A 9,080-nucleotide genomic window follows, 5' to 3' on the forward strand; every position below is an offset into this window, starting at 1 on the left:
GCAAGTCAAGTCACAAGTCAACTTATTGGTGACTTAAGTGCGACTTGAGTCCAGGTCTGCAACTTGAGTCACCAACACTGTAGTGAAGAAATCAAGACTATGAAATTATTCATATGGAATCATGTAGGAACCAAAAACAGTATTGTAGATTCTTCAGCCACCTTTTGCCTTGATGACAGCTTTGCAAACTCTTTGAATTCTCTGAACCAGCTTCATGAGAAAATTGTGTTGTGACAAAGTAAGGTTTGTTTACATTATGTCTGTACTGTAGTAGTGCATATTAGGGCAAGAACAGCTCAAAAATGCAGAGAAACATTACATAATTACTTTAAGAAATGAAGGTTGGTCAATCTGGAACATTTCAAGAACTTTGAAAGTTTCTTCAAGTGCCGTTGCAAAAACCATCAAGTGCTATAAGTTGTCAGAAGGTTCGCCACTGGAAAGGAAGACCCAGATGTGAGGGGACTATGTGAATCAGGCCTTAATGGTCGAATTGCAGCAAAAAAACCCACTTCTGAAGTACACCAATAAGAAGAGACTTGCTTTGGCCAAGAAAAACGAGAAATGGACCTTAGAGCGATCGAAATCTGTCCTTCTAATTGGAAAATGTTGGTTCCAACTGCTGTGGCTTTTGAGGCTTTAAGTGAATGGATGATCTCCATAAATGTGGTTCCCACCATAAAACATGGAGGTGGATGGTGTCGGGGTGCTTTGCTGGTGACACGGTCTCTGATTGATTTAAAATTCAAGGCACAATGAATCAGCATGGCTGCCACACCATTCTGTTGTAATACGCTACCCCGTTTGGTTTGTGATTAGTGAGACTTTCATTTGTTTTTCTACAAGACAATGACCCAAAACACACTCCAAGCTGGGTAAGGGCTATTATGACCAAGAAAGAGAGTGATGGTGCTGCATCAGATGACCTGTCCTCCATAATCACCTGACCTCAAACCAACTGCGATGGTCTGAGATGAGTTGGACTGCACAGTGAAGGAAAAGCAATCAACAGGTCTTCAGCACATGGGAATCCCTTCAAGAATGTTAGAAAAACATTCCAGGTGCATCTTATGTAGCTGGTTAAGAGAATGTCAAGAATGTTCAAAGCTGTCATCGCAGCAAAGGGTGGCTACTTTAGCCACATGAAATATACATGTTTTTTTATTTGTTTGACTCTTTTTGGTTATTTTATGATTCCAAATGTTTTATTTCACAGTTCTGATGTCTGCACAATTACTCCACCATTTGGGAAATAGTAAAAATAAAGAAATACTCGAGAATGAGTAGGTGTGTCCAAACTTTTAACTGGTACTGTATGTCAGCTATTAATATTACACCGTAATATTTTAGTTTTTTAAGCATTATGAAACAAATAACAGAGTTTCAAATAGGCCAAATAGTCGGTGCTCGAATGGCAGGTGCATTGGACAAAAACTGTAAAATGATTCATTGTTTAGTGGAACCTTTTCAAAAAACATGACAGCGTATGCCGAAACATGGCCAAATTGCATCGTCAAAGAGGAACAGTGGTCGCAAGTTGAAGCTGACTAACAGGGATAGAAGGTCACTTATGAGGATAGGTTTTCAATGCCCCAAAAGCCCAGGCTTGAAAAACACATCTGTGACCCAGTCTCAACAAAAACTGAACATCTTGAGTTTCATGGTGCAATATCCTACTATACACAGTTCAGGACTTGTATGACAGCAATCCAGGAAGCATTGGAGCTGTTCTGAAGGCAAAGGGTGGCCCTACTCCTTATAAGGTCCTTGATATTAATGTATTGTAAGGTGTTTCCGTTATTTTAAGTCCAAGAGGCAGAGTGGACTGGCTCTTCCAAATGTTATATTTTGTTATTGGGCTGCTCACATCTGTTGCACGGTGGTTCCGAGGGTGGGGGAGGACTGTAGACTCAGGGCTGAACATGGTTTGAGTTGACAGGCTCATGGCCCCACGGAGCCTGTCAATCTCCCGGCATGGTTCTCCGGTAAGCCAGTGATCTGTGGTGTCAAGCTTTGGCTTGATGACGCTCCTGCATCATCCACCTGGCTTACAATGGAGTTTGTTGAGTGCCATCCTCCCTTATCTTTTGGTGCTGTAATAATGTCCTTGGTCATTCTGGATAAATCAGTTCAATCATAATCCTCTTGTACTGAGCACAGTCCATGTCACAAATCAAATTAAGGGCACAGATAGAACCTTCGACATTTCAATGAATAACTTTTTCAAATACCTACAGCACATACAAGAGACTGTTAGAAAACTACTTTGATATCACTAGACCTTCAATGTTTGGCAGGTGCTTGAAATACTTCAGTCACCTCTAAATAAGACAATAAACACACTCGCTGTGTTTTCTCCAATTGTACAACATTCACTTTGTAGCGCCCTACATTTGACCAGGCCCAGACATGCAACATTTAAGTAACTTTCCCCAAAATAACACATTTTCTTTTCATATATAATGGATTAAAGATGAATGAATCAGGAAGTCTGGGATAACTACAGCCAATATTTAAGGAAAACCATGGACGCTTGGGAGAGTTACTGGAACTTGACAGAGCTGACCAGGATTCTTAGTCATCTGGTAGAAAGTGGTGAACAGAATAGAAGTGTGCCATTTAGGATACATTCATAAATTGTATACCATTTTGATGGATTAATCCTCTAATTTGAAATAACACAGAAATTTCCTTGCATGTTTTCATTGTATTCATGTGACTGCTGCTTTGTCTGTCTGCAGGCCAAAGCTATAAAAAGATATTGTTCTACTCTGGGCATGTGCACAGACAATCGGATGGTCATGTTTGCAACCTGAATGGTGACTTATTGCCTATCCTCTGCACTACTTGCAAAGGAACTAGGAGACCATTTGGGACATCACATCGCCATGTGTACTATATCTCCTGAGCCCTAAATGCTCCAGCATTAGTCAGAGTGGGGTTTTGCATCCCTGCCTCGGATTTAAATGCCTACTAATTAATCTCCATTCGCAGCTAGGAGAAAAAGAGCTATTGTATTCAATCTTATATAACCTTATAGACAAGAGCTCCCGCATCTAACACTACATGGCCTAAAGTATCCCTTTGAATTAGTGGATTTGGCATAGCCATGTAATTACCATACACAAACAGCAGTAGAAGGGCCTGTACTGCAGAGCTCAGAAACTTTCAAAGTGGCACCATCATAGATTTCTTCCTCAACAGCAAGTCAGTTTGTCAAATGTTTGCCTTGATAGAGCTGCCCAGGTCAACTGTCTGCCTTGATAGAGCTGCCCAGGTCAACTGTCTGCCTTGGTAGAGCTGCCCAGGTCAACTGTCTACCTTGGTAGAGCTGCCCAGGGTAACTGTCTGCCTTGTTAGAGCTGCCCAGGGCAACTGTCTGCCTTGGTAGAGCTGCCCAGGGCAACTGTCTGCCTTGGTAGAGCTGCCCAGGGCAACTGTCTGCCTTGGTAGAGCTGCCCAGGTCAACTGTCTGCCTTGGTAGAGCTGCCCAGGGCAACTGTCTGCCTTGGTAGAGCTGCCCAGGGCAACTGTCTGCCTTGGTAGAGCTGCCCAGGGCAACTGTCTGCCTTGGTAGAGCTGCCCAGGTCAACTGTCTGCCTTGGTAGAGCTGCCCAGGACAACTGTCTGCCTTGGTAGAGCTGCCCAGGGCAAGTGTCTGCCTTGGTAGAGCTGCCCAGGGCAACTGTCTAGCTTGGTAGAGCTGCCCAGGTCAACTGTCTGCCTTGTTAGAGCTGCCCAGGGCAACTGTCTGCCTTGGTAGAGCTGCCCAGGTCAACTGTCTGCCTTGGTAGAGCTGCCCAGGTCAACTGTCTGCCTTGGTAGAGCTGCCCAGGGCAACTATCTGCCTTGGTAGAGCTGACCAGGTCAACTGTCTGCCTTGGTAGAACTGCCCAGGTCAACTGTTGTTATTACGAAGTGGAAACATCAAGAAGCAACAACAGCTTTGCCGTGAAGTGGTAGGCCGCACAAGTTCACCGAAAGGTACTGTTGAGTGGTGAAGCACGTGCCGTGTATAACTCATCTGTCCTCACTACTGAGTTCCAAACTGCCCCTGGGAACGAATCCCTGATCTTTTGGACTGTCGATAGGGTTTCTTTCTTCACCATTTAAAAAAAATCCCTGCTGTGGTCACCAGGGATTTTTCTTTCATTCTTAATGTATCAAATAGTTGATTCTTGCATGCCTAACGCTTGTTCTTTGTCTCTGACTTTATTTTGATTCACCTGCCTTGTGATGGCCTGCTAGATTTGTTTCGACAAATCTTTAGTCCTTATGTTGTCAGACAACATGAACAGACTTCAGATGCCAATGCAAAACCTAGAATCAAGACTACAAACGGACAGCTCATTTTGCTAACATGCACTAACAATGCTAAAACACCAGTCTAATATGACACAGCTGTGAAAGTAATTATTTCTAACATCAATAGATGAATGGGTTCAAAAGCTCTTTACATACATTCTGGGAACATATGTTATTCTGTTAAAATACATGCCAGGTATTTGTTATTAGAATTAACCCTATAAAACTAACATTGTGGGGAGAAATATGGTTTCAGAGCACATCATCCGGTCAAGTTACCTGATATATCTATGATGGTATCACGGTGGTGACCGCTTAATGGCTGTCATTTCAGTTGCAGTTCTTTACATAGAAATAGAGAAAATAAATCACGAAAACAGAGGGAGACCCCTGTTATAGTCCTCCAAAAGATAAGATCACTTTTTTTTTTTTTTTTGATGAAGACAAAACCAACTAAAGTGCTTTTGAAACTCAGGGGGACAGTTGATTGGCTGTGTGTGTGACTCATCAGGCTGTACCCATGAGATTCCCCTGGATGCTCTACGGTTTAAAGTGGGAGGAAGCATTATCATGACATCACTGAAACACATGGGCTGCTGTTTGCCGCTTGATTGGACAAATGCAAATATTTGTCTTGGAAATGTGACAGTTTGCATTGAGGCCAAGGCATCCAATGCCATAAACCAGTTTGGGGACACTCGCTGTTTGTAAAGTGAGGAGCCAGAAGCCGATAAAGCCCGCACACACACCTAGACTTTAAAAGCCAGGAGCCAACCTGGCCCGATGGGGAACCCACACTACCTGCTTACCTAGGAGCTGGGTGGGGGGGGGGGGCACAATGTGCGTGTGTGCACGTGAGCTTTTATTATGGTGACATACTGAACATATTGTTTGTGAAGGCTGATGTAAAGTTAGACGGGAGAGTGTTTTGGAGCCGGTGCCACTCCGTGTTAATCTAGGTTCAGGCCCAGCTGGTTACTAATGTCCTCCACATTACAGCCTGAGCTGGGTGAGGTGCAGACAAAACACCCAGGCCTAAACGCCCCCGGTCGGATTGGTGCGTGTGTGTTGCCAAACCCTTACAACACAACGCTCACACACTGTCCCGCGGGCACACGCAGGCAGAACCGTCTTGTGCGGTTAGCAAGCCCCAGCTAATGTGAGGTGTCGGTTTTCCAGCTTCTACATCTGCCAGTAACTAACATAGACTGCAATAAACTGCCCCGCCATTGTAAATTATATGACCGTATCAATAAAACAATATTTTAAAAAATCCAAATATATTGATTTCAGATATCATATCAGTAGAACAACAGTAATAAAATGTACTTTTGGGCCCTAATATATAGTGTTGGATAAAGAAATGTGATAAAAATGTGTGCAATGAAAAAACATTCTATCATTTCCATATTGTTGACTAATATATCTTTGGGGTATTTTAGATATGGTGACATGTCTTGAAATATTAAATGTGATGACATGTACAATATTTGGATATAAAGTACATTTTTCCATACCCCTATATAACATTATTAGAATACAAAGACACCAGTCACAAAAATAACCTAAACAAAATGGTAGTCTCTGACTGGTAATCAGACACTAATGTCGGGTGAACCCTATAGCAAAGATCCCAAAAATCTTGATCTTCAAGCAGCTTTAGGTAACAAGACATCAAAGCTAGAAACGTCTCAGCACCAGACACTGACTTAGTGGAAGCAGGACCTGAACTAGGTGTAACTTGCTAACTGCAAATTGCACCCCATTTCTTACACAGAAGATTTGGTCAAAAGGGCACTGTAAAGGTAGCAGATTGACATTCAGGACACACAATTTCAGTAAGAGTGCAGTTTCTCGTGAGACTGTTAACAGAAATGTTACAGGGATTTGGTTCTGGGTTCTGAGATTAGTCAGACTGTTGTTTTCTTTTTGAAACCTTTTGGAATGAGTGAAATGAATTCCCCAAATGAGATACAGGAACAGAGTTGGATTAAACAATACCTTTGATGTCTTTCTATGTGAAACTCATCTATAGTTTCTTTATAGTGCAAGAGCTGTATTCTACTTAGGGGGAGAGGGAAAGAAGGAGGAAGAAAGACAGACAGACAGAGAGAGACTGAAGGAGATATCCCCACTTGCCAGTGGGGGGGTGGGAGACTTAGGTAGAAGTTGAGGTCCGGGCCTGTCTGTGTTTTCAATTTCAATTGTCCGTCGTACATCTTAAAGAACCTGAGCTTCCTGTGGTTCAGGGTAATAAAAGTAACCTCAGGTTACATCCCGAGCACAATGGACCACTTGAAACATCCACCATGGAAAAACATATGTGATAAAGTACGAAATAACTTGCAAGGCACTATGCTGTGCAAACAGCCCGCAAAAACGAACAAACGGCAAATAAGAAACCAACAAACTTGGTGAAACAACGTACAAAAGTGGCAAAGCTACAGAATGAAAGTCAAGTGTCAAAGGTTTCGATTTTCATGAAGTAAGTAACCGTGTATATTCCCCACCGTGACAGACCTACACGCCTCATCAAAGCCAGTCAAACTGAAGGGACTTCTGGACTTGGTGGTTTGTGATGAATTTCCTGGTACAACCCTGAAAACCAGATCAGCCTCAAAGCAAAATAAGCACCGCAATTATAACACAGAGCAGGATTATTTAAACAAAGTAATGAATTTGTTTCTATACATGCCAATCATGTCACCCAAAGGGGGTTTAATAATATCCCATTTTTTTCAAGGCGGGTTGAGATGGAAGTGTAGCAGTAAAACATGCGGCTTTTCCACGGCTGGAAATGTGTTTCGGGCATGTGGAAAGCTTACACGCAGCCCATGTTGATACAGTGTGATTAGTTTATTATAGAATCCAATAAGCTTGGGCCCGCATGGATATTTGCTTCCATGTTGCAGTAGCGCAGGTCCAGATTCAACCGGAGGGCTTTTTGTGACATGCGGTCGGGCGTTGTGGTTGAATGACAGCACAGCCAAAGAATTCCGCGGAGAACCGGAGTGGGGCCAGCAATATGTCTGATGGGAGCGGAGCGGGGACCGCAATAAACAGGCGAGTTACGGTTCGATGGATGATGAATGGTGGTACTCATCCTTTCATTCTGCGTATGTGCGTCAATGTGCGTTAGTGTATATGCCCCTGGTCTGTCCTTCTCTTTGAGCCCTGTGCTTATTAACACAGTAACCTGAGGCCAGGATGAAAGACTGTCCTGTGGAGACAGAAGCTTCCGCTGGTTGGGTGTGGAGTCACTGAACTCCCTCGCCCTTGCTTTCTTTAGGGGCCTTTACATAGGAGTCCATATTTTTCCAAATAACAAGTATATATTACAATACAATCATTTAGGTATAAATTAGATTGACATAGTTTCATATTCAGAGGAAACTCAATTACAAATCAAATGGACTTACATGGAGTTAGGCCAAGAGTTCACACCAAACAGGGGTAGAGGTTTCCTATTCACCCAAGGTCAGGGATGATTAGGTTATGTGGCAGCATGAGTCTGACTGATAGCAAATCTTGTACACTTACTAACTCAGAGGATGTGGTAACACATATCAGAGCACAGGATCCAGCTTGAGAGGACTCCAATCTAGAGTAATTCTAGAGAGAAGGCTGAGAGGGAGGTAAAGAAATGGAGAAAAAGGCAGACAAGGTGGTGTAAAAGGTTAGATCATTATAGGATAAAGGGAGGCCCATACATCTCAGAGAGCGACCAGTTAAATAGTGAAACAAGAAGCTCCAGATGAAATACCAGAACACAGAGTGTAAAGTGACTACGAAAATCTAAACAGGAGATTCAACGTAATTAGTGTGTTTCCACCTGCAGTGACAGTCTCATCAGTTCTTGAGCTGTTGGTTGTATTACCTCAGAGGCTTCTGGTACAGAGAGGGGTACGGCCTAAATGGCAAACCATTTCCTTAGGTGCACTCATATTTAATGGAGGCCTATGGACTCCGGTTCACAGTAGCACCGTATGTAGGGAATGAGAAGCCATTTGGGACAAACACATGGTAACCTAAGAGAGAAGGGGGCAGGAGAGCCAGCTGAAGTGGGTGCTGGAGCCTATTGACTTCAGATGGAGGGAAAGGAGCTTGAATGAATTTCCTCTACCTCACTTCAGAACGTGAACACTTGAACAGTCCACAGACGCACAGGTTCCACAGAGGCTCTCGCTTTAACACCGCTGAGCTGAGCCCAATTGAACCGAGCCATACTGTTCTGATCTGGTTAGACATCCAACAAACTGCTGGAAAGGACAACGTGATTCAGAGCCAGCACAGCGCAGTTTAATTCAAGTCGGCACAATAGTGTGGAAAGGGTAGCTTATTAGACAAGGCCTGTTGCGGTGCTGAATCCCCAGTGCTCCCCAATTACTTTTACACAAAACACACGGCCCATTCAACACTGGGCGCCGCCAGGCAGAGGTTATCCTCATGGTTAACCTATTACCTTACTGCTGCCGATAACAACTCTGACATCTTCGTGCAGCAGTAACAGGGAGCATGATCCTTTCAATTCTTCCATTCCTTACTTGGATGGCAAAACAATTAACTGATCGTAGGCCGGCAATGAGCAAGACCAACTGAGTGACGTCTGGTAACCCGACACCTTATGAAATGATGCCCGAAGTCTCATAACATTTTCACACAACTGATTTTCAGAGAGGCGCGTCCGAGCAAGCACTAATCCATACGACCCGCAGGAGATATGGAGTCTAATAAGACACAGGCCCACTGGGGCTCAGCATGTCCAGCAGCTCTCA

This window comes from Esox lucius, chromosome 21 (assembly GCF_011004845.1).
Source record: "Esox lucius isolate fEsoLuc1 chromosome 21, fEsoLuc1.pri, whole genome shotgun sequence".
NCBI classification, from domain to species: domain Eukaryota; kingdom Metazoa; phylum Chordata; class Actinopteri; order Esociformes; family Esocidae; genus Esox; species Esox lucius.